At 51.3% G+C, this 23849-nt stretch overlaps 1 protein-coding gene across 6 annotated transcripts in view; it reads right to left on the reverse strand.

Annotated features, from left to right (window-relative positions):
* BCOR (BCL6 corepressor) overlaps nt 1-23849 on the reverse strand; it is a 437367-nt gene that overhangs the window by 34900 nt on the left and 378618 nt on the right. For 4 of the 6 annotated variants that reach the window (XM_069636545.1, XM_069636547.1, XM_069636546.1 and 1 more), the window contains exon 1: nt 18167-18552. The exons of 1 other annotated variant lie outside the window; for it this stretch is intronic. The gene's annotated coding sequence lies outside the window, so the exon portion shown is untranslated. Of the gene's footprint in view, nt 1-18166; nt 18553-23849 lie in introns of those variants that run through there. One more of the 6 variants, XM_069636541.1, reaches the window with a different exon arrangement.

Raw genomic sequence — 23849 nt, forward strand, 5'->3', positions numbered from 1 at the left:
GGCGGGAAGAGGCCTTCAGGGAGGGCTCGGGTGCCAGCAGGCCACCGTACGAGACCAGCGCATGCAGCAGCTGCCCGGAGTCTCGGCACAGTCGAAAAGGCCACCCATCAGCCGTCTCCAGCCAGGGGCGGCGCTCCTCCCTAGGTCAATAAACTCCGCAAAGCAGCACGTTTACATGAGAATAGAGCCCAGGCTGGCAGTGAAAGCCTTTCATTCGGCCCTGTTGCCGGCAGCACATGGGTGCCGTTGACGCCTTTCCGTAGTGGTAACACGCCCCCCCCGTCCCCACCCCACGCTCGCCCCCGAAACAGCAGCTGAACTGTAACTACACTGGCCTCTTATTCAATGACCAATCCTGTAGGGCCCCTTGACGTTTCCAATTATTTGAATGAGTTTTATATTTGTTGATGGCATTTAATATCCGTTTCAGCTTTGTACATGCACTCATTTTACTACTTCTGTGCTAGCATATACGATTTGAACTCGCGACCGTGAACATCCCCCGTTCTCAAAGCAGGCTTCCTCTCATCAGGGCGGGTGCCTAGTCACTGTACCGTGATAGAGCGCCACCACACAGTCTAGGCCCGGAACAAACCTACATCAAACACACGCATGGCCGCGTATCCAGCGATTATACACTAACCGTCGCATCAACACAACTCCCCCAACCCCCTTCGCAATGGTCTGCAACGATTCGAAGATACGATGCTAGATGAATACGCACAGATTCACACCTGTACAGAGGGCTGCCTGCGCATCCGACACATGTGTGCCGCCAAACCAACTTATTGCAATCGATTCTCGGGTGATAATGTCCGCCGGCTCGGCTTTATTGCAGCCGCCACCGGGTCAAAAGGTCAGCCGATATATACACATTTTCAGTCCTCGGCTATTACAACGTTGTCAAGCCGAGAGCGCGCGCCATTCATCAAGGGCCGTCTTCATCTACCGAGAAACAGCGACCCAAGCACCGTGGCCCAAAAAACGCGGCTATGGAGGAGGTGCCCCCTCGGAATGTCTGACCCGCCACCGACTACCAGCCCCCTCATCTTAAGGGGTACCCGTCTCTGCCACGTTAAATCAATCAAAACGGCTGAGGGCAAAAATCGTGTGTACACACAACACTTCAAGTGCTTATGGTATTTGACTCCCCAAAAAAAAAAAAAACGGTAATGCATGCAGACTCGCGAAAACCGTGACGAGTAGACTTGGACTCTTACTTCGGTACTTTAAGGCTAGCCAGTGTGCACACCTGGGGGACTGCATCATCGTTTAAATAGCGCAAACATGCTTATATGGGTGATCAATAACGAGGATAAGCCACGTCATGATAATGCACGACACCGCAAGCTCTTTCACCTGTATGTGCTAAAGAGCGAGCAACCCCGGAGAGTCTAGAGAAATCATCACTTGGTGCACATACGTGCGCCCATTGCCCCCACACACAACCTCTGGTACTACAAATGTGTTGTACTACAAGCCCCATGAGCCCAAGCCAGCCTAGTCATTTGTGGTGGATCCTGGGTGCCCTAGTCTAAAATAACTGTAGTGCCACGTTGCAGACCCATCCCCCCTTCCCCGTGGGCAGTCACCCGCCGCCAGCCCCCATTAAAAAAACCAAAGCCCCCCACCCCACCTGGGCCTAAGAAGTTTTGAGATAAGTAAAGCGCTCTAAAACAATGTCAGTTCAGCTGCAAAAACACTAGCTAGAATTGGGGTGGATAAGCCTGTCCGCCCCCCACCCCCCACGAGTGGCTCACTTTAATGTGTAAAAATAGTAATTGTTATCCTAATTCACCTTTACAGTAAGGCGGCAAGAGCGCATTTGACCAGCAATATGCCTTGTCCGAGAAGGCAGTGCGCAGAGTATTTAAGAAAAAGCTACCCGAGTTTTTCTTTTGCCCCCTCCAATCATTTCTCGAAGAAAGCAGGCCAGCCTCTCTGCCGTGGCCTCAGTGCACGTTTATACACTGCGTGCCATGCATTGCATTTTTGCGATACTGTGTATAAACCTAAATGTTTACAGGACCCCCGTCACGACTCTCCGAGTAGGGGTGGGGGGGGGGGTGGCTTCACACACCCCCCCCCCCCAGTTGCCCGGGAGAGGAGTCTACAAAGCCGACACGCCAGGCGCGGCCCCGGAGAGCGAGCACAAGGGCATGCCTTTCAAGTGAACCCACGCAGCCCATAACTGCCGAGCCTGCGCCGCGCTCCCTCCTCCCATAATGAGGGCTTTGTGCGGCGGGAGAGGCCGACGGGGCCGGCAGCAGCTGTCACATTATCTGCACTCGCTGTAAACAGGCCTCGGCGCACAGCCGGGCCAGCCTGCCCCTGCATTCGCCGTTCATAGGCGCGGGAGAGATGCCAGCCACAGCCATCACATCCCCGTGCACTAGAGATGTGCCAGGCGCTGTCGCCCCAGGGGACAGGCAGGGCACCACAAACACTGCATCCACTGAGCTTGCAGAGATGCCAGGCACTGGGGGGAGGGGGGGGTGTGTGGTGGATGAGACATGCCACTGTCAGCTACAGGCAGCAAATCGCAGGCACGGGTGGAGGCATAGAGGGCAGGGCACAGCAAACAGCCACGGGACAGGGCAAGAAGCCAGGCAGAGGCCATACAATAGTGATCGGCCAGGCACCGGGACAGGGCATGCCAAGTACCACAACATTCTTTCACGGGGCTGACATGGATGCCAGAGACAGCCATCCACGGCATAGGACGAGATGCCAGACAGCCGCCGTGCACTAGTTGTACCAAGCATTGCCACCCCCAGGGGACAGGCCTGGCTGCGGCTGTCCAATAAGGCGAGGTGCCAGGCACCACAAGTGCAGTGCATTCACGGGGCTGACAGGTTGCAGGCACTGGGTGCATGGGGGTGCAGACTCCGAGCCGCGGGCACCGGGTGGCTGAGAAGACAAGGCAGCAGTTCAAGCTCAAACGGGGCCAAATGCCAGTCGCTGGTTTCGTGCAGAGGGTCGAGGGAACCAGATACCCTTCCCCATGCATTGGTGAAGGGCACCCAGGAGCAGGGCACCTGCTCGACCCCAAGGTACGGGATAGAGAGGTTATGGAGAAGTAGGTTGTGAAGTAGGGCAGGGCGTCCCTCAACGCCAACGGGTGTCCATTTGAATACAGCACGAACGATGGTCTGGGAGAGCAGGGGGCCCCACCGACCCCAAGCTCCAGCCGGGATGTGCGCCAGAGCCGGACATATCAAGCGGACAGCACAGCCAGTTCACACTATGCCATTAGAAACTGCAGAGAAGGCAACAGGGGGCACAGGGCCAGAGATGGAAGGCATTTGCTCTGAAACGGGGAAGAGGGGCTCTCGTGCTGTCTACCTACGGCAGATAAGGCGGGGGGGGGGGGACACGGAGCGCATGATCCTCGCTGCCCCATCTCCTGGTTCTACAGGGGGGCGGACGGGTTCCTGGCATCCTGCATTCTCGACCAGGAGGCTGGCTGCGCCCCTGGTCTCCACCTTCCGAACTAAGTACTCTGGATTTGAGCCAGCCAGCGCACCCCTCCCCCATCCCCTGCATTTAGAAAACAAACGGGCCATTAAAGAAGATTTAAATTGATTACAGTGCAGGAACTTTGGGGTTGCCCATCATATTTCGGTTCTCCCGCCCACTGCACAAAGTGACTATTGAGCATGACCCCACAACCCCCCGTACTACGAGTTCACGAGCGTAACGTCACAAGACTCGAGTCGCCGCTATCATGTCCACTAAATTGGTAAAGTAAAAGGTGAATGGCTGTTCCGGAGGACTGCTTCCTAGCGCGTGCACGCGACACCCAGAAAGCGATCTGCAGAGACGGCCCTCATCTGCAACGCGTGTGCACCTTTCGGGGGGGTGGGGGGGGAGCTCGCAAAGGCATGCCTACCCTGCCCCCCCTGAGCGTTTCAAGCAGCTCCCAATCAGCCGGCCTGGGAGCTTTCAGGGCACAGGACGTTTTCCAAAAGTACCAGTGTTCGTTGCCGGCGGACCCTTACACTACACCCTTTATGCGCTAGGCCCCACCTTCGGAGGCTTCCGAATGGAATGCCGCTCGTTAGGAGAATAGGCGAGTGGCCGTACTTCTGGCTTCTATGTATCGGGGTAATAATGACCACCCACCTCCAGGCCGTCCTCTTCGCGAACAGGGTGCATTATGCACTGCTGGCTTGGGGAGGGCGCGGTTTCTCAGGACTGGGGCGTGAGCAATAGAGCCGCTAGCAAGGAAGAGTACCGAACAAGAATCGATGGAATTTTACTACCGAGCAGGAAGAAAGGCTTTGGTAATTAGGTTCATTTAAAACCCGAGGCCTTGCTGCCTGCATGCACGCCTCCATCGATAACTAGCGCCAACACCCGGCTGCTAGCTTCTGAAAACGCTTCACGCTGTTGAACGGAGACACTGGCATTCACCCCAATGGTGGGTAAGATTATGGTTTTGAAATGGCATCCAGTGGGCCCCACCGGTGGGTGGAACGAGCTGAACTCATTAAGGCGTGCTGCCTTCCGCCTACACGCACCGGTTATAATTCTGCTGGCTTGTTAAAAACACCCTCCCTGCTAACAAAACCGAGTCAGCAAAGGCTGCAGACGCGCATTCTTGCGAGAGCCCAGCGATCCGTGCCTGCCGAGGCGCTCTCCGAGCAGCACAAAGGCTTTCAGAGGCGAGGAGGGAGGGTGTTATGGGGAGGCGGAGAGCCAGAGAGCTCTCGTGTTTCAGGACTGGCATCCCCTGGGAGCCGAGCACCAAGTACAGCTTCAATCAAGCGCTGGCGGCTCCTGCGGGAGCGCAACGGGAAACCCGATCTCACGGCAGACCCTGCTCCGGGCTACTTCCTGTAGCTCCCGCGTGGAGCCCTGGCCTGGGCTTCCCGCATCCCCTGCGCACTGCCTACCACACGCTTGCAGTGCCTGGACCGTCGCATCTGCGGCGTACAACCTACCCCAACACTTGCAGCCCCTGGACCAGCGCAACCCTGCGCACAGCCTACCCTGCGCTTGCAGCCCCAGGACCAGCGCAGCCCCTGCGCACAGTTTAACCCAGGCTTCCAGCCCTTCTTGGCTACTCTTATTAGCAAGGCAGATTGACGGGGGAGGTAAAGGTGAAGTTCTGGCATTTCACACTATCCCGTCAAAAGGGGATAGTGGGGAAAATGCAAAAAGAAGGGGTGCGCTGCCAGGCAAGAAGGAAACAGGTCTCTTTGATCATGCCGCCTGCACGCACCCGAGAGGGGGCTCTGACTCGGGCCAATTCTGTCCCATACAGACGGAGCAGAGGGCCCACAATCAGACCCTTCCCCGGCGCGCTCTGCGCGGGGCTCGCTTAGGAAGAATTGATTTACCACTCTACAGCTGCAAGTATGAGAGAAAAAGATCCACATTGAATGATTAAACAGACAACGAAGGTGGTTACGAAGTCGTGGGCATGAAGGATGCCTTCTTCCCATAAGACTCAGCGCCAGCCACAAATGGCTATCACAGATGCCAGCTCATCGGCTTGGGAATGATAATACAGACGGGTGCAATTCACGCGGGCCTGGTAAAATGACAGGTCCCACTGACGTGGGTCTGGGGATATAAATTTGATTCGGGAGAAACGCTGGCGAAGTAAAGGGGCGTCCTCCTTCCGGACTCCGATGTGCTCAAAAGCACACTGAACACTTCCAGTTTATAATTTTGCTGTGTAACAGCGCCTCGATGCCCATGGGCTTAGTGCGCTTTATAAATGCATAAATACACAAGTCTCTGTTTATAACTAATAAAGCCTACGGCCTGTTATTTTCCATAATTCCTGCCTCAGTGTAATATTTTCATCTTGGTTAATTCCCTCATGCTTCTCCATAGCTTATGTGCCCAGGGGCTACTACTGCCTCGTGTACCTACTAATGTCCTCATGCACGTCTCGCGTGAGCCCTGCACTGGGCTTCACACACAGGGCACAGCATGCACTGCACGCAGCCTGCCCTGGGCTTCCAGCACCCCCATGGCCTCCACACTGCGCCCAGTGTACAGAACCTGCAAATACCTCTTGTACGTCTCGAGTGTGCCACCCACGTGTAGAGCATGCCCCCCATGGAACACCCGGGGCCATGTCCCTCTTTTTAACAATCCGATAGTGAACTCTCCTCAGTAACTTATAGTAAGCATGAACCCTCCTTTGATGGAAGTTTAAGCACTCTTCCCAATCGGCCGAAACGGGTATCATTGGGTGGACTATTAACGCGGATTAAATTGACCTGCATATTGGGCAGGTTGATTTTTGCTTCAGTATGTTAGCTACCCATATATGAATGTCACTCCAATCCATAATGGACAGTTTAGTTCTGAATAACTATTGGCATGCGGATTTGAGGAACATCAAAAGCTATTTTGAAAAGTTAATTGGCTTCATCAATGAAGATCTTAACTCCCCTCGACTGTCCCATTGCTCCCCAACTGGACTGGGTGTAAACAGAGGACAAAGACCATCATGGTTACATTTGGTTGAAAGCATTAACAGGAGTAGGAATAGTAGTGTTGGACAGAGCAACATAAGGGAATGTACCAGGTCATTTCACATGGCACAGGGGCATGAGCCACTCAACCCTGGATTACATATTTGTCAGTCAAGGGCTGGTGGGAAGAGGTATATACTTCTGCCGACAGTGTATAGTGACCACTGTACATTATTGTCTGAAGTTTAGACTGGGTCTGGAGTTGGGGAATGCCCCAGGGTGCTTCTCTGGTGTTTGGCAGGGAATAGAATAATTTGGAACTCATCCAGTGTTGAAAGGGAATTCCACCTGTCCAACTTTTGTTGACTAATACACAGGCTACGCTCTATTCTTGTTTTTCTGTAGATCATTTTGCAGATTCTGTGCAATATTTAATTAAGAAAACTTTGTTTATGCATAAAAAAAGCGCCCTGCGAGTTGGCGCCACAAACGTTTATACGATGGTGAGATTGCCGGTCGGAAAAGAACATTAAGGACTGCGATTAGAGTTAATAATGGATCTCTTGACCCTTCTGTATAAAACTAGATGTATTCTAAAGCTCAAACAGTCCTATGAAACGGAATCAGGGCACATGGTTATTGGACGGATCAGCGTCAAGCTGAATACATGCTCTCAATTGCATCCAATAAGAATTCTAGGGAATTTTGGCAAGCACTCAACGGGCTTGAGAATCTTGTGCTTGGGTGCGTATTGCACCCCATTCCAGAGAAAATGTGGGTTTCCCTTATTCTTTGTTATTTGCTTTGCCCATGATTACGAGCCGCTTTTAGAGCTGCTTGAGAATAAGTGGACTTTACCAGTCTGCCCTGTTGAAATTGAGGAATAAGGAAGATCAGTTTCTCCAAGTTACAAGTTGTCTAACTTGTTATTTAAAGGCAATCCTGAGTAGCGATTTTGGCCATTCAGTTTGTGCATATATTACTCATAGGTGTCCTCCCTTCTGGTGTACAGCCCACGTAATGCCAATTTTTTAAAAGGGTTAAGATCTGACCCACTTAATTAGGATGAATGTATGTTGAGAAGGATGTAGTTGTAAGATGTTGAATGGTAGAATGTTTGGTGTTTGAGGCTCAACTTAGTTGTATAATTTTTAGTACCTCAAACTGTGAACGATTATCATTTTGTTTTGTCCCCCACATCCGCTTTTGACTGGTGTTTGTTGTTTTGTTTCTACATTTTGTTGCACTGATAAAGTGTTTTATAAATATTGATGATATATAAAATTTATGATTCACCTTTTTATCAATAAAAAAGTTTTTTTTTGTATCCAAAAACTGCCTGCTAATTTAATGGAAATAGGCAGTCTACAACCGTTGTATGGATCCTATGGTTCCCTATGTTGAAAACTAACAAGATGCCCGTTTTGACCTCATTGTCAAGTATTTAAAGGTTGTTGACCTTCATAAGGGTGGTTACTCACGGGAGTTTCTTTTTCCCTTACACCTCCTGTTATGTGTTTTTTTGGCCACTTAATTACCAACCAATTGCCGTCCTCGATGCAGACAGCAAGGTCTTTGCAGCCTTGCTATTGGGGAACCTTGAGGTATGGCAGTTTGTTTTATCCATTTATAATGTGCACAGACCCGAGGGTAAGAGGGCGCAGCAGTAAGGATATACGAGGCATGGGTTACATAGTTATACATGATGCAGTTGTAGGTGGGGAGAATTTCAAAATGGCAGGGTTACGCGAAAACAAATGGGTGCCTCGATCAATGGTTTTATTTTGAAAGTGTCATGAATCAGGCCCTGTCCTCGAAATCTGATTGAATTTTTTAGTGACAATCTATCTGCTGGGTTTCGCTGATCTGGATCTGTTATGTGTCAAGCTACACGACTGGGTAATCCCTGAATGGCTTTTACGTTTAATCATTGGTCTTTATGAGGGTTCAAACATTCATGTTAGAGCAGAGTGACCTGTCTCACCAAATGAAGACCTATCTGGGTGTGAGAGAGGGCTGCGTGTTGGCACATATTCTTTTTAACCTATATATGTCCGATGTAGGGGGAAACACTTTAACGGCTGCATTTGCCACCCCTAAAATCGATGCTGTGGCTGCCCAATGTGGATGATTTTATGATCTTTGATGGTGCCCAAATAGGCCTGCAGCGTTTTCTCACTGGGTTTTTGGTATACATTGCGTATTGACTCAACTCCTAATAAATTGTTAGATCATTTTGGTGAAACCCTACAAAGAACCAATCAAAGTGTGGTTAAAGACAGGGGTGATCAAATTGCTTAATCAACTGTAGAATTGATAACAAGTACAGTACATTTTCCACGATCCCTACCAAGAGCCTTGAGGGGAAAAATCGTCTCCTTATTTTGAAATATTTAATCTGGAAAAAGTTATTACACATTCCAAACAGTTTGCCTCTTGCCCCGATACGATGTGTTGGGCTATTACTCTCACAGCAAGGGCCAGTTAATTGAATGTTTATTACAAGACTTTAGATCCACCCAAGGGATACCTTTTTGTAGACTAGGTTTTACCTTAGCTAATAAAGGCGACCACTTTGTGGAAGCATTTTTACATTTCTGTTGCAGTTTATTGGAGCAAATTGGGTCATGTGTGTTTGAATTGGTTGCCAAACCAAAGTCAAATTGCAGTTACTTTACCATGACTTTACCCTCACAATAGACGAAATGCATTCTTATAAATTACTAATGTCATCTAAGTTGATACTATAAAACGATGGAATACGTGCTCCATCTTTAACTGTACCCTCTTAGAAGAATTAGAGGAACATGTTTACAGTTTTTTACTGACATGGGAGATTTTAATTCTTTATGGATAAGTTGATGTAGATTCTGTCAAGAGAAACCTTGCAGAATATTATTACAGCCTGCCCTAAAAGACCGATCTATTTTGGTAATACGTTGAATTGTTTGCCTCATCTGATTGTGAGTCCATCTGGCAGATGTGTCTTTCGGAAGAATAAATGTCATTACTATTGCAGTGACTAACTATTTGGACTCTTATGTATTGCACCTTCGACACTGCTGGCCCGATTCATGGAATATTTGCCTAGTTCAAAGTTAATTTGCACTGCTGAAAAGTGACTGCACTGCCAACACAACCCCTGATTCATGGAACCGTGCAAAGTGTATTTTTGCAGGGCAAAGTCCAGGCAAAGTCAGCAGTCATTTTTGCAGTTCAAAATGAAATTGAACGGACTTTGCACAGTTACATGAATCGGGGATCGTGTCGGCAGCTTTTCAGCAGTGCAAATTCACTTTGAACTGGGCAAATATTCAATGAATCAGTTCCTTAACGTATTGATGAACCTGAGTGGAAGCTTAATATATCATGGATATTTTATTCCATCTTCCTATTGGTAACTGGTTTGGAAATGTTTGTATTTTTTTTAAAATGTGTTCGTAACGGGTTATGAAATTGCAAATTCTGTTTTAATTGTGATTTTAACATTGTTATATTGTAAAGTATTTCATTAATTTGTGTAATGATATATTGTGATTTGTTAAAGGTTTATTTTTTAAACAACGCATGCTCCCCCAATCGAGGTTTACTGCATCCCACGCTCAGACTGCAGTTATTCCTGCAACTCTTTGGCTTCCTGAGCAAGAGCTACTGCCCCTTCTGCGCACAATATCCCTAGAGCTCCAGTCCTTACAGCTTCCGGCAAAGCCAGGCCATTATAACCAGGAGCTGCTGCCTCAGAGCCAGCCCGTGACTAGGGACCTACGGCACAGACACCCCAAGGCAGGCGCTACTCGCACTTCACAAGAAGCCCGGGGCCTGCGGAATAACGCCAACCCGAACGCATGGGGCGCTAGCTGCATAGGCAGCATAGCCCGTCGCTTGACTGCCTACGAGAGCCCACCCGGCCAGCCATCATGGAGATTAAATCCCCTGGTTTAGGCAGGCCATGCCCCAGGCCCGGCGAGGCAAACAAATCGGGGGTCATCTTTCCCGCCAGTAGGCATCAACACAGGGCATGGTAATTACTCGCTTGGCGCACGAGTGTCCTTGTGGGCGGGTTTACATAGTAAATACACGTACGATAGCAAGGGGAGGAAGGCTACGGAGCCGCTGCCAGACTAATATCCATGGATAGGCCCGTTTACCAAATCTCGTGCCAACAGTACCAGTTATGGGCTGGCACCATGACTAACACCTGCTCTCACCGCGTGGAGCAAGAATGCACATCTCGGGATACATCTGGCACCTCGGCTTGGGCACAGCTAAACGCCCGATGATGCGCCATGCCCTCGGCAGAGCCTAGCACGCATACGCTCTAAATGAGAAGCAAATGACACCGAGGGCTAAGCGCCGGGTGGTGTGACACACAAAAAGGCCCCACCCTCCGCTGCGGCGCGAGTCTGGAAGCCTGCCACAAAAGGGGATGAATCGGCAGGCGCTGTGCCAACCCCTGGGGGGCACTTTATAGTATGGTCTCCGAGCACCTGCTCTATTTAATGGCACAACGGCTTCAACCAGGGTCGGCCTCTGTCCTGGCGGGCCGAAATGGCCCTGGGGTGGTTGCTCTTGCGCTCGATACAGGCTGGCACTAGCTCCGGTTTGGTTTGTGGCCTCTCTTGGGCAGCCCAGCGATCGGCAATAAAGCTAAGGCGTCACGCACGCCCGTTCTAGATACGAGGCTGCAGCGCGCACACATCGGGCACGAAGCGGTCTTACTGCCTGCCCCATGCGCGGCCTGCGGGGTGGATTTCAAGCAGCTGTGATCGCCGTACAAGATCGGGCACACCAATGCCAGAAGGGGGAGGGCGAGCTCGTGGGATGTGTCAAATACGGAAACCCCGCGACGGCTTGCAAATACCAACACAACAGGGACGCGATTTTACGCTCATATTAGGCCACCCGTGGATATTTTTTTTAATGATAGCAAATGGCGGAATAGCAGCGGCTCGCACACATTTTAATTCACATTTAGATGCCTCCGAGGACGGGATTGTACGAGGAGTGTGCATTGTGGGAAGATGGAACCATAGGTGAACGCGTGCCGTGCAACCTCCCCACAACCACACCTTTAAAAAGGCAAACATGACGGGCCAACTCTCCACTGGCAACTTTTCGTGATTACTAAAATACAAATGAAGGTGCCTCAACGCAGTGCCATCCCTATACCACTCGGCACGTAACCAGGTTTATTTGATAAATGTACGGTGTCTATACAACAATAGTGTTTCAAGGCACCACACAAGACAAGGGAGGGTTGGGGGGGGCGAGGGAGAAATCAAAAAAAAAAAAAAAAACAAACAAACAAAAGTCCTACTAGGCCTTGTCATATTCGGTTCTTGCAAGTGCAGTAACAAATGGGGGAGGGGCACAGGGGCTAGGCGGGTGCTAAGGGGAGGCCAGTTGTATTCTCCGACAGACCGGTCTTGCAACTCATCATTTCAGGGTCAATACAAGGTTAGCAGCTACAAACCCACTGCTTTTCAGCTACATACGGTGAAGCACACCGGCCGCTCCAAAACACGTGACAGACCATTGGTGTCAGAGGGCTTTGCGTGAAAGCACCGTGCCGATTGCAATCAGCACTGAGGCAAGCGCATGAACACAGGTGCTGCGACACCGAACCGAATTAAGGAGGCACCGAGCACCACCCGATGTTGAGATGGGGCCCCCTTACACTCGCGCAGTCTAAATAAATATATAAATATATATATACACACATACATACATACACACATAACTCGCGCAGTCATATATATATACACACACACACACACACACCTATACACAATTTACCGTAAGCGTACATGCAAGACCAGGCGCTATACGATAATCGTGGCACTAGAATGTAGACATAGCAACAGCGATTCGCCTGCAAAACAGTCGGTTTGCCAGGCAATGGGGGAACCGATTTTGTAAATTGTGCGTGTACGTGTAAACCACTAAAACACGGATTTCCAGTTTATGATCCCGGCTGACCGTACACCCGCCACCCTGTGTTTATGCTGGAGTCGTACTTCCCGCACACACTCATACAGCGTGGGAACGGGCGTGCAAGCGAAACAGCCGGCATTGTCACCCACACATGGCAGCGAGTCAAGGGCACGGGATACAGGTAGGAAAAGCATCACATTCGATTGTAAACACGAGCGCAGCCGGCAGTGGTTAGACCTTTCCCCGCTCTTACAGGAGAGTACCCCGTCCCCCGAACCATGGCGCAGTATATACCGCCCCAGGCACAACTGAAAGCGCATTGGGGGATACCGACTCGCATCGTACCAGACACTAATGGACTGCAGGCTGTGCAAAGGGGCGCCCTTTGGTATACCACTACGTACGACGCCCATTATTAAACATGACAAATGCACAGGCGCCCGCCTGTGGGTTGGGGGAGGGGGCGTGCTGAAAGAACGATAGGGCCCGGGGCTGCACCTGTAACGTGCTCGCTTCCGGCCTTTGACGCTCCCTGCGCCCCGAGGACCACAATGCGGCGATTAGCATGTGAAAGGCAGGCCGGGCCGGGGTCAATATGAATGGATCATTGTGCGCTCGGCGCAGAGGAGCACCGGGAGCCTGCGCCGCCTTAATGAGATTATCCAGCAAACCAGCCACACAAATTATAGTGTGGGCTGCGGGGAGGAGGGGGGAATCGCCCCCTCCAAGAGGCTCATCACGGGCCGATAATGCACTGGGGGGGGGCTGTCACCAGAGAGCCGGGACCGCAGGCACTCAGATGACTGGGCTGTGCACACGAACACGCGGCCCAAGGGCCCTCCTCGAAGGGAGGGTTGAAGGGCCACCCCTCCCACACCCTTTGGTCCAAACGGTACGCACATGCATTTCCCTCTAAAGCAAAAACGTGCCTGCACAACAGCCTAAGAACAGGAGCCACAATTCGTATGCACCGCAATAAAAAAGAAGGCCTAAACAGCCACAGAGGTGGACACAGGCATTTACAGCGAGTGTAGTAACTTTGCTGAACATGTGGGCGATTGGGCATGACATCTGAAGGAAAGGTGCCATTGCAAAATGAGGGGAACAAAATGGTGTGCCATGAAAAGTTGGGGGGCGGAATCAAGCGCGGCCACAGTGAACTCGCCCGAGCTTCGGTCTCCTGGTCCCGCAGATGCAAGTGGAAATCCTTTGGTAGACTATATCACTGTAGTTGGTGCAAGGCATTTCTTGAGATGCAAAGCAACAGGAGTCTGCACACTTTGGCTGTCCAGAGGAGTTGGCCTAAAAGGCCCCCACCAGCCCTAGGGAGCATAGTCCATGCCGACGGATCATGAGCGCTGTAGTCCAAATGATCTGGACAGCCGTAAATTGCGGACCCCTCCGCGATTCCCTCTTGGCTTAGCTCCGGCATATTAACCTAGGTCATGAAGAGAAGGGCATCCAGCCTCATACGCTACCCATCTAACCAAGCACGGGTATCGCGTTGGATACGAGGTGCGCATATTGGGGGACCGTCCACACGGAGCTGGCTTTGCCGGGACTGTCCTGGAATTGGGGCACCTGTCCCATCGCATTTTTGGTGAAAGGGGAGGGTGCATGATGTTCCCATGTAATACATTTATAAACTACATCTACATCATAACTATCGCTTAAAGGACTCGATCCCCAACCTTGCTGTTACCACCAGCCACACTGCATTAACTGACTGTGCCAGAGAGAAACAAATGAACAGCAAGGCCTTTAAAATCACTCACAGTAAAAGCCCCTTTTTAAATTAACATGTCAACATTAACGCATTACCCGCTCAATTTAAATTTTATATTATTCATATAGAGGGGGAGAGTTGTTGGGGGGCGGGGGTCCGCTCCCTCCCTTTATGTTAGCCGTGCCGGTTTTTCGTCTTGAAATTCTGGCCGCCCTAGCTCAGAAGAGCACACACTAACCCTAAAGCACTATGTACGCAAACCAGATGTGGAAAAGCACATCCCTGCCATTGGAAGGCTAAGCACAAAAGTCTCGAGCACCACTGCAGATATGGCCCTATAACTATGCTGCTTCTGCCCCTCCCCCTCCCCCCCCCACAAACACCAAAGAGAAACCGGAAAATAATCATGAAAGGCTACTCTGAACTACCACCCCCACCAAAGGCTTTGATGCTCGAGGGCTGGCTTGTTGACATTAAGCTTTCATTGTTTCTAGATGGTTCCCAGGTGCGATGACTACATTGAGGGATGGCATGGGGGTGTTATCACAATGCCAATCGCGCAGACCCAGAAATCAACTCGGTCAATTGTACTCGGGCGAATTGGAAGGGGGCACGTGGTACCAGGATGGACTAGCCTATACCCTCTTGGTACAGTTCAGTCGAAGTGACGGTCGGGTCGGTGCAGCTCTTTTTTTAAAAATGTAATTGTATTGAAATTGAAACAATTGTTTAGCAATATCACAGTCCAAAACGTACACATCTATAATATGGTTGAGAAAAAAAAAAGATCTTCCTTAAATTTGGCAATTGCAGTACTTCAGGTTAAAATTTCAGAGAAATGTTCACTACTGCAATTATATATTTCGTCTTGCACCCTTCCATCAAGGACATCCACCAGATTTCTTAGTGTTGGTACAGTTCAGTCGAAGTGGTCGGTGCATCTCTCATATTACCAACACTCCAAATGTGACCAGAATCGATTCGGATTCTGACGCCCGATGGAAGAACGAAAGCCAGGTCTCCAACACGAGGGTGCAGTTGGGAGGCCCTCGGAGAAGTGCGAGTATACACAAATGAGATGGGGGGGTGCATGTGGCACCGTACTGAGACAGGGTGCACTTTGAAGCCGCCCGTTCAACCACTTTTCATCACATGGTTTAGAGGGGTGGGGGGGGGGTAAAAGCAATATATATATATATATATATATATATAGTCCAAGAACTATGCACGGCCTAGTCCCGGCATTCAGTAGCACGGACTATGTGCAATCTTGCAACAAAGCTGTATGGTTTACTCGTGCCCACACATGAGAGTACCGGTCGCCCGATACCAATACCATGCAAGAATGAGATTATATAAACTCGCAAGACATTGGCCGTCGTTATCCACGCTATCCGATATTAAATACATGAGTGCCATTTAACGCGACACAAGTTTACACAGTAACCAATGCCAATCCACAATTTGCTGACACTTGTTTGCGTGAGCCACGCGGAGATATATATATATATACACACATACATTTATACATATTCACACACACTTAAGAGGCAGATCAGGACCCAGTGGGTTTCGTTTTCCAATAGGACAGGTTGCTATGCCAGGGTGTCTGCACAGGCCGCGGCACCACACACGAAGTCTGCGCACACGGTGTGCCCCCAACTGCAAGGCGCAAGTGGTGCGAGCTGCGCGCACACAGCAGCAGGTGGGGCCTTTGCCCTCGCTCCCCACCCCAAGGGGTCCCTAGTCGGCCGCCCTTGGAATGTGTCCACACCATCCAAGAACAGAGGTAAGGGGTGGGGGTTACGAATGCACCCCTCCCCTGCCTGGCTGGTACACACATGTGGATTGTGCCAAATCTAACACGATGACTGAAAGGGGAGCCCCTCTATCCAAACAAACTCCTGTAAGGGCAGCTCGTCCAGGGCACCGACAGTAAACCACAGCCAGTGGAAAACGCGGCTCTGCCGCTCGGCGGACGTGGTGGCAGAGCAAGGATTACGCGCAACAGTCGGCACCAGTGGCCGAACGCAATACCCTGCTGCCGGGGACAATCTGGTCCCAGTCACGCTTAGAACCCCCCCGCACCCTGACCTGAAGCGCAGGAGCTGCCGGGGGCGCCCCTGGGGCAAAGCACAGCAAAGGCTGGCACGGTGCCAGAACCGGTGCGTGCTGGAGAGGGGGCGGGAGCCGCCAGGGCTCAGACAAAGAAAGAAGCCTGAGCCGAGCGACGTGCGGCTGCGCCCTCACAGGCAAGCGCCGGCAACTGCCCTGACCGGGATATGCCCATAGGCCCGGCCGCACACGATCTGTGTCCTTTCGCCTCACCGGCTTTGGCATCGGTCCTCCCTGCATCAGTGCCTGCCCACTCTTCTCTCACTAAAGAGAAACATTACCACCACATGGGGGGACTGTGCCGTCTCATCCCAAGAGGCGCAGGGTTGCCTGCTATCCCAGCGGGCAGGCAGGCCCTGGCGGGAGGCTGCCCTTACCCCTTCCTAAAGGTCGGCTGAGGGAATCGGAGAGCCAGGCTCGGGCGGCCACTTCCGATTGTATTCGGCTTTGAGTATCCTTCGGGTCGCCTACAGCTCGCCCAGATCACGAACATACTAAAAGATCGCGTGTTCGAAATGACACCCCGGCTTCGCAAGGCTCATTTGGACCGTTTCTCGTGGCATACTCCAGCAGCGATCCCCGGGGTGCTTCTCCGCCCTCCTCCTTCCGCCCACGATCTGACACTGTGCGGCTGGTAAGAGCGGGTTCTGCCAAGCACACGAATCAGTTTCACCAACAGCTTCAGGTGCAAACCCGCACTTACTTCCCCGTGACCTTTTCACTTATCCCAGGGCTGGCAGGAAGCCTACACCTTCGCCTGCCACACTCCGCTGACTCCCGTCTTCAGCATAAGAAAGCTGCGTGGCGTACGTGCCTTAACCCCTCCACACAAGACTAAAGTGGGGGGTTGCAGACCACGTCCCCGTTAACCCGTGGTGCCCCCTCCCCCCCATGGATGCACCGCCGACAAACGGCAACCGTGGTGCACTGCTAAGGCACGAATAAACCTAGTTCTGAGTGAGGAGAACCCCAAACAGGGTTAGCTAATCACCCCGATTCTGAGGGTGCAGGGAGGGGCTAAGGTTTCGCGCGAGTGGTCCGGGCCAGTTAACTTTCCGTGGGGGGGGGGGTCACTTGAGCGTATGCAGGGCCTCACTGTACTGGTCCGTCTCAGTCTCGAAATATGCAATGAGGAGCACCGATAGCCACTACGCACCCCACGGGGCGGGGGGGAGGGTGTAATACGGCCAGGCTCGAATTGCAGCGGAGCCTCCGCTCACCGACCCAGCCTTCCGTTTCCTGCATTTATTGTATACAATACTGTAGTTATAAAACTGAAGTTTACTTGCGCTTCGAAATAAAGGTGTGTTTTTACCGTAAACTCTGCAGGTACGACCACATAGTCACCAAAATGATATTGGCGGGTGTTCTTGCACGGCATAGTGGTCCGCAGCTCTGTGCTAGTGTTTAGTGGAGCCGCAGCTTTGTCAGCCCCTTCCAGGGATCGCAGATGAATTTCTCTGAATTTGCGCCAGCCTGGACCCTGACCTTGAATGGAGCCTGGCAACCTTTGGGCATTTCCCCCGGAAACAAGCGCCTCGCGACATCACATCGAGACAAAACGCAAGCGTCGCCCCCCCCCCCCCCCGACGAGGAAATTACCCACAGCGGAATCTCATCCCCGAATTCCCCGTAGCGGGAGGAGTCCCCGAGCCGGCCAATGCACCTAGAGCCCACCCAAACCGGCCCGCCGTTCCTCACCAAGAGACCGTGCTTCGCAAGGTGTACCTTAAAACGAGTGCGTATCCGCGGAGCCGACACCCCCCCCGCCCCACTAGAGTGACACGGGAGTCTAGCCACAACAGGCAGGGGGCGGCCTGCAGAGCGGAGCCAGGACGCTGCGCACTGAACGGACCAAACCGCTCACAAGTCATACAACAACAGCGCCAGCGCGCACACACACAACCGCACTCCGAAAACCCCAACACCCGCTTGAGGGGAAAGCACCACTGACCTGGCGGCGTCCCGCGTCCGGGCAAAGCCCTCCTCCGCTGGGCTCCCCGGCTCCCTCCTCCTCCTCGCGGGTAGGGTTTTCTCGGCTCCTCCTGGTAATTCCACGCCGTCCGTGGGTAGCAGATTAGTCCGAACCCAGTGGGGTCACAGGGACGGGGGTGGGGGGCTGGGCAGCGCCATTCTCCGACCCGGTACCGTTCCCGACTCCTGCTAGGACACGGTGGTCAGTCAGTCAGTTCCAGTGGCCTCGGGGCTGCGCTCCGGTGGGGCTCGAGGCTTCCGCGTCTTGTGCTCCGCTCGAGTGCTGCTGCTGCTGTACAGTCTGCGTACGTCCGACTCCGCTCGCTGCCGATCGTTAGTCGGCTCTGTGATGCCCGCTCGCTTCCTCCCCCACTCGGCTCCGCCCCTCAGTGTCTGTGGGAAGAAGCGGCGCCTCCGACTCGCAGGTTTCCAAGTGAGGGCGGGGGCTGGGGAGGGCGGTGTCACTGGGAGGCCGACGGGGCCTTGTGCTCCGAAAGTGGGTATCTGCTTCGCGCGGCTCTCGGTTTTTGACTCGCCAGCCATTAGCTCAAGGCGACCGTGACCACCCTCTCCGTGTTGCGGGGCCGCTCCCTCAAGCACCTTTCCGCGCGGTTTCCCAATCCCGTCTATTGCAATGTTCACACTTCACCGTCGTTCATACTCGGTGGCTTTTCTTTTTTCTCACACTCCGCGGTAGGCTGCGCCTCACACTAGCCTGATCCCTAGGGGGTGTCGCTACACCCCAGTGCTTCCCTGTCACCAACCACTCTACACGGTCTAATGCAGGGCCTGCAACTTCACCCCACTAATACTCCGGTGGTAGACTGGCCTAGAGAACTGTGAAGAATTCCCAGTAGTCTTCTAGTTGCTAGGTCTGGAGTAAATCCGGGGTTACGCTAAAGCCCCTGTGCTTCTATCCAGCACTACGGCACCCCCTAGCAACGCCTCTAAGCTTCCGCACCCTGGGTATCTCTTGTGGGGTAACACTTGTAACTAATGCCCCTCCTATGCTTGTGCAGGGACACATGTTGTGGACACGTGTCACACACCACGTGCCCATGGTAATAAAGGCGAGCAGTGCTCCTCCTTGTCAGACAATGTCACCCGACTCTCATGTGTTATTTAGCGCTACGCCTCAGGCAGTAGGCCTGCCCATCAGAGCCCTCCACTCGCAGGGCCCGGGACCGCTGGGCCCCATAACAACTGGCGACGAGGATGGACTCCAGTACACTGCTACCAGCATGGCCAAGCATGCTAACAGCGTACAGCATTGCCATGCACTCGGGGCAAAGATGGTGGCCACAATGAGGGGCAAAGCCTCCTCGCAACCGATCTGCCGGCCTTCCCGGCATGCAACCCACAAAATACTCCAGCTTGAGGGAGCCTGCCATGGTCCGGCCCGGAACACTGCTGCCGATGGCTCCTGCCAGGGCGAGCCTGGACAGGGATTTGCGGCAAATCCGCTGTCCTGTCATTGCAGCTTTGAGTGCCGCCATCAAAGAATATGTTAATGTTGAAAGATATTTGCACTGTGCACTATCACCATCGGAGTGGTCCCCTGGCGGCTCTGAAAAGGGAGGGGTGGGGGTGAGTTAGTGGGAATAAGCTGGACAAGTGCAAGAGAGCAGTGATGTGCTGGTTGGCGGCCTCAGCCAGGAAGTCCATTGGCTGGGCTTGGGGTGTTTTACGGTCGGTAGCCGTTGTGCGAGTCTGTGTGGTTTGTTTTGTTGTTGCAGTGTAGTAAAGTTTGTGCACATTGTTGTGTTGTAGGCTTGTAGTTGTGTTTGGTTAGAGTTTGAGAGGTGTATGCAGAGGGGTGAAATTGTTAGTGGATTGGTTAATTGGCATTGCTTTCTGGAAGCGAGGCGCTAAACTTCCATATTCTGTTCAGGTTGGGTGCGGGAGCGTTGCTGTCCAGATCTGGGGCTGTCTGACACTCACAGTCCCTTTACCACATGGCATCCCCTCACATTCATAACCTTGTCCAAATTGGGCACCAGCCACCTACGTGACACCTGTTTGTATGCGGGGCAGGCAGGCGTTTGTGTGTCCCTTCAAATCTGGCCCAGAGAGCATTCCCAATCTAGTCCGTGCGCGGAATCGGTCAACCAGGGTTACTCCACCCATATGGTCGGCATTCATCATCGTATAAAGTTGCTCATGCATGCTACCGCTCCCAGCCCCTTTTGAACGTGGCAAATGCCAATGCTTGCAATTATGTCCAGTGGCGGCATCTGCCTTCACAACTCCCTTCGGTCAATGCCCATGCCAATATCACCAACTTAGTTTGAGTGTGGCAAGTGCTAACGTTCACACAACTCTATACAAGTATGATATCTAGTAGCAATTATGGAGCAGGCAAGGTTGTTGGCTGGAAATTGGCTAGGGATGCTGATTTCTGTCCTCATGGGTGTCGCTTGTGTCCTATTTGACTTAGCATCGTCTCTCTTGTTGAAGTAAGAGTTTCTTTATTCGGTTCTGGATGTTGTCAGTGTCTTACTAAATTTGTCATCCTTTTCTTTGTGTTTCCCGTTCGGTTGTTTCGCTTTTTCAGTTTGAATCTGATGTTGAAAAGCCAGGTTTTTAGTAATTTTCTGTATTGTAGGTGGTCTTTGGTGTTTCTTATTTCTTTTGGATGTTGTTCCAGGTTTTTGCGCCTAAGTGGGAGAAGGAGCCCCACATTTTTTCTCATGGTATGGTTTTTGTTCCAGGCAGATTTTGTTGCTTGATCTGAGGAGCCTGCAGGGTGGCGATGTGACCTCTGTCGGGCTGATGTGATAAGAGCTCCCACCCGGGGGAGTACGGATGATCCTGCAGTAGGCAAGCATGCCAACCACAGTCACCAGTTGTCCAGATCGGGCCACGGCTTTCTTGGAGGAAAGTGCTCATGTGGCCGGTGGGTCTCACCATCCCCAGGAAGAAACAGTGTTCCCTGAAAAACTGGTATTCTGCATATTGCCATATGCCTAAAGTGGACACAGTAAGGTGTCATTGCACTCCTAATGTATGTATTCATCCCAGTGTATTAAATTAATTCTTATGGGTGCTACCATTTGAACCGCCACCCGACCCCATTCTGGACTGATAAAATGTATTGTGCAGCGGTAATGCCTGGGGCCCACTGGCTGGGTTTTGATGCGTCTCGGACGCCCTGTGAAAAACTGCCAGATCATAACGTGTTTACGGTCGAAAGTAATGATTTTCCATGCACATGCTCTAAAAATGTATCGAATGTTGCATATTGTCATTATTTGAACATTTACCATTCGCATGGGATGTTGTAACTAAGGCCCCTTCTGGGCTCGTGCTCTGACAGGTGTTGTAGACACGTGGCACACACCACGTGTCCATGGTATTAAAGAGGCGAGCAGCGCTCCCTCTCGCCAGTCAATGCCATCCGACTCTTGCCTCTTGTGTGTTATTTAGCGCTACGCCTCATGCATTAGGCCTGCCCATCAAAGCCCTCCACTCGCAAGACCCCGCACCACCGGGCCCCATACCGGAACAGTAACCTATTTATATCCACATTTTCTTGTAGGAAAAGGGTTGAGCTTGCCGAAAATGTGTAATATGGAGCCTCTTTGAAAATTATTTCCATGGCGTCTTTTGGTTCCCAGTCCAATCGTGCAGCAGTGGCTGCAGGGCGGGGGAGCAGATTTTCCACCTTTGCCTAACTCCACTGTCTCTCTTAATTCTCGAATGGGCTACTCCTACAGGCAATGTATAGCACTTTGCAATGTTGCCAGATAAGCAATGCACCCTTTCTCAGTGTGCCACCTCGCAGACATTTCTTTTTCACCTTAAACTAACTGCAGCTCGCGACTCATCAAGCACTATGAATTCACTGTCCATGGATATTGATCTCCCATAGGACCCAACATCTGGTAGGGGACACACATTTGGATCATTAACCATTTATTAAGAGTGACCATAATCTGTCCACAAACATACAGCAGTAACAAGAGGATTTGCATGTCTATATTCTGCTCTTGTATAGTAGCAAGATACATTCGCCCATACCTGCAAGTTATCTGGCAGATATCTGCCATCCGAGTACCAAGGACCAGAAATCATCGCCCTTACAAGTTCCCTACTGCGCCTGCGTTGTCACAAGGCAGTCTCCTTTTCATTGCATTACTATAACACATAAGAAAGCCTCAAATGAAGTTTAAGAACTGTAGACCAACATCTGTATTGTGTTATCTATTGTAGGTTGTATAAACAATGAGGCAGTTTCTCTGACTAGTACCGTACAAAAATGAGCTTTATGTCTTGAAGGTGGCTCCAAAACTAACTGTGTACACGCGAGTACAGTGTAACACGGACCGAGAGCCAAAACATGTGTCGACAATCTGAATAAGAAAACTGCAGAGGTTCACTTTGTAGTAACGAAGACCTCCGGTACTCAAGGTAATTTCATAGGGTCTTCACTGTTTATTGTTTTTAGGCCTCGAGGGTTAGGACCGAGGGATTTGGTGAGTAGTGTGATGGACTTGGTGAATAGGTTGTGGGTTGCAGCATGTTGTTGTCATGGAATTGGGGTGCCGTTGGCAATTTCTACGTGGTCCAGTTTGCCCTGTGAAGGGTTTTCCTTTGTGTGGTTCCTTTAAGTTGAAGTTGCCAGGGGTTCTGGGTATAGGCGACCGCTGTGTGCGGAATTTCTGGTACCGTGCTGGGTTTGGATGTTTAGGGTTTGGTGCTGGTAATTTTGCCTTAGTCATTCTTTTGCGTTTCCCTAGGGAGGGAGAGGTGTTGTAATCTGGCTTGCAGGGTAGCAGTGTGTGTGATGTCATCTGCTAGTGGAATGTTGGTGGTGGAAGTGTTCTGCTGGGTGACGGTTGGTCAGAGAGAGAAAGCTGAGAGCTGAGAAGATGGGTGTGGGGTTGAGCCTGGTGTTTCCCTTGTGATCTTGTGTCATCTGTGTCCCCTACCATCCCTGTGTCTTGTTGATTGAGTACAGGACAAGGACAATAAAGACCCTATGAACTTACCTTGCGTACCGGAGGTCTTCGTTACTACACACTTCCTCTGTGCTCTTCAGAATAGATAAGACACCGTCTACACCAATGTGTCTTGACAAAATAGTAGCAAAATCACCATCATACTAACCCCCAGTCACAACGATTTTTCTGTGTGTGATAATTTGCTGTACCTAGTATGTTCTGTAATTAGCATATATGTTGTCCGAGCCGAGCACTAAATGAACACAATTTGGGTATTCATGTTGTTTTGTTAACCAATTTTTCTAATTGATGAAGCCGTTTCTTAGGCTTTGTTTATGCATCCTATGAATACATTTGTTTTTGGAACACAAAAACAAACGAGTAATATGATACTCTTTTTCATAAACCGGAAGCATGAATAACAGCTGATGGTTGAGTAATCCGATAAGGGTAAGCATTGCGTGCCCTTGACCAAGTAAGGGAGGGGTAACCAGTCTCCTATGACCAAGTAAGGGAGGGGTAACCAGTCTCCTATTTTGACATATTATTCCATCCCACAACAGGCCAGAGTATCTTGGAGGTGGGAGAGCCAGATAATTCATAAGTAGGGGTATGTTGATTTAGAAAACGAATGGCTTTGTAAATAGGTCTTCCCACCACCTTACTCTACAGCACAAGACCCCCCCATTCTCCTCACTAAAACTCAAGACCCCCACCTGC

The sequence above is a fragment of the Ambystoma mexicanum genome, chromosome 7p, assembly GCF_040938575.1.
Source record: "Ambystoma mexicanum isolate Mex_15411 chromosome 7p, UKY_AmexF1_1, whole genome shotgun sequence".
In the NCBI taxonomy this organism is placed as follows: Eukaryota; Metazoa; Chordata; class Amphibia; order Caudata; family Ambystomatidae; genus Ambystoma; species Ambystoma mexicanum.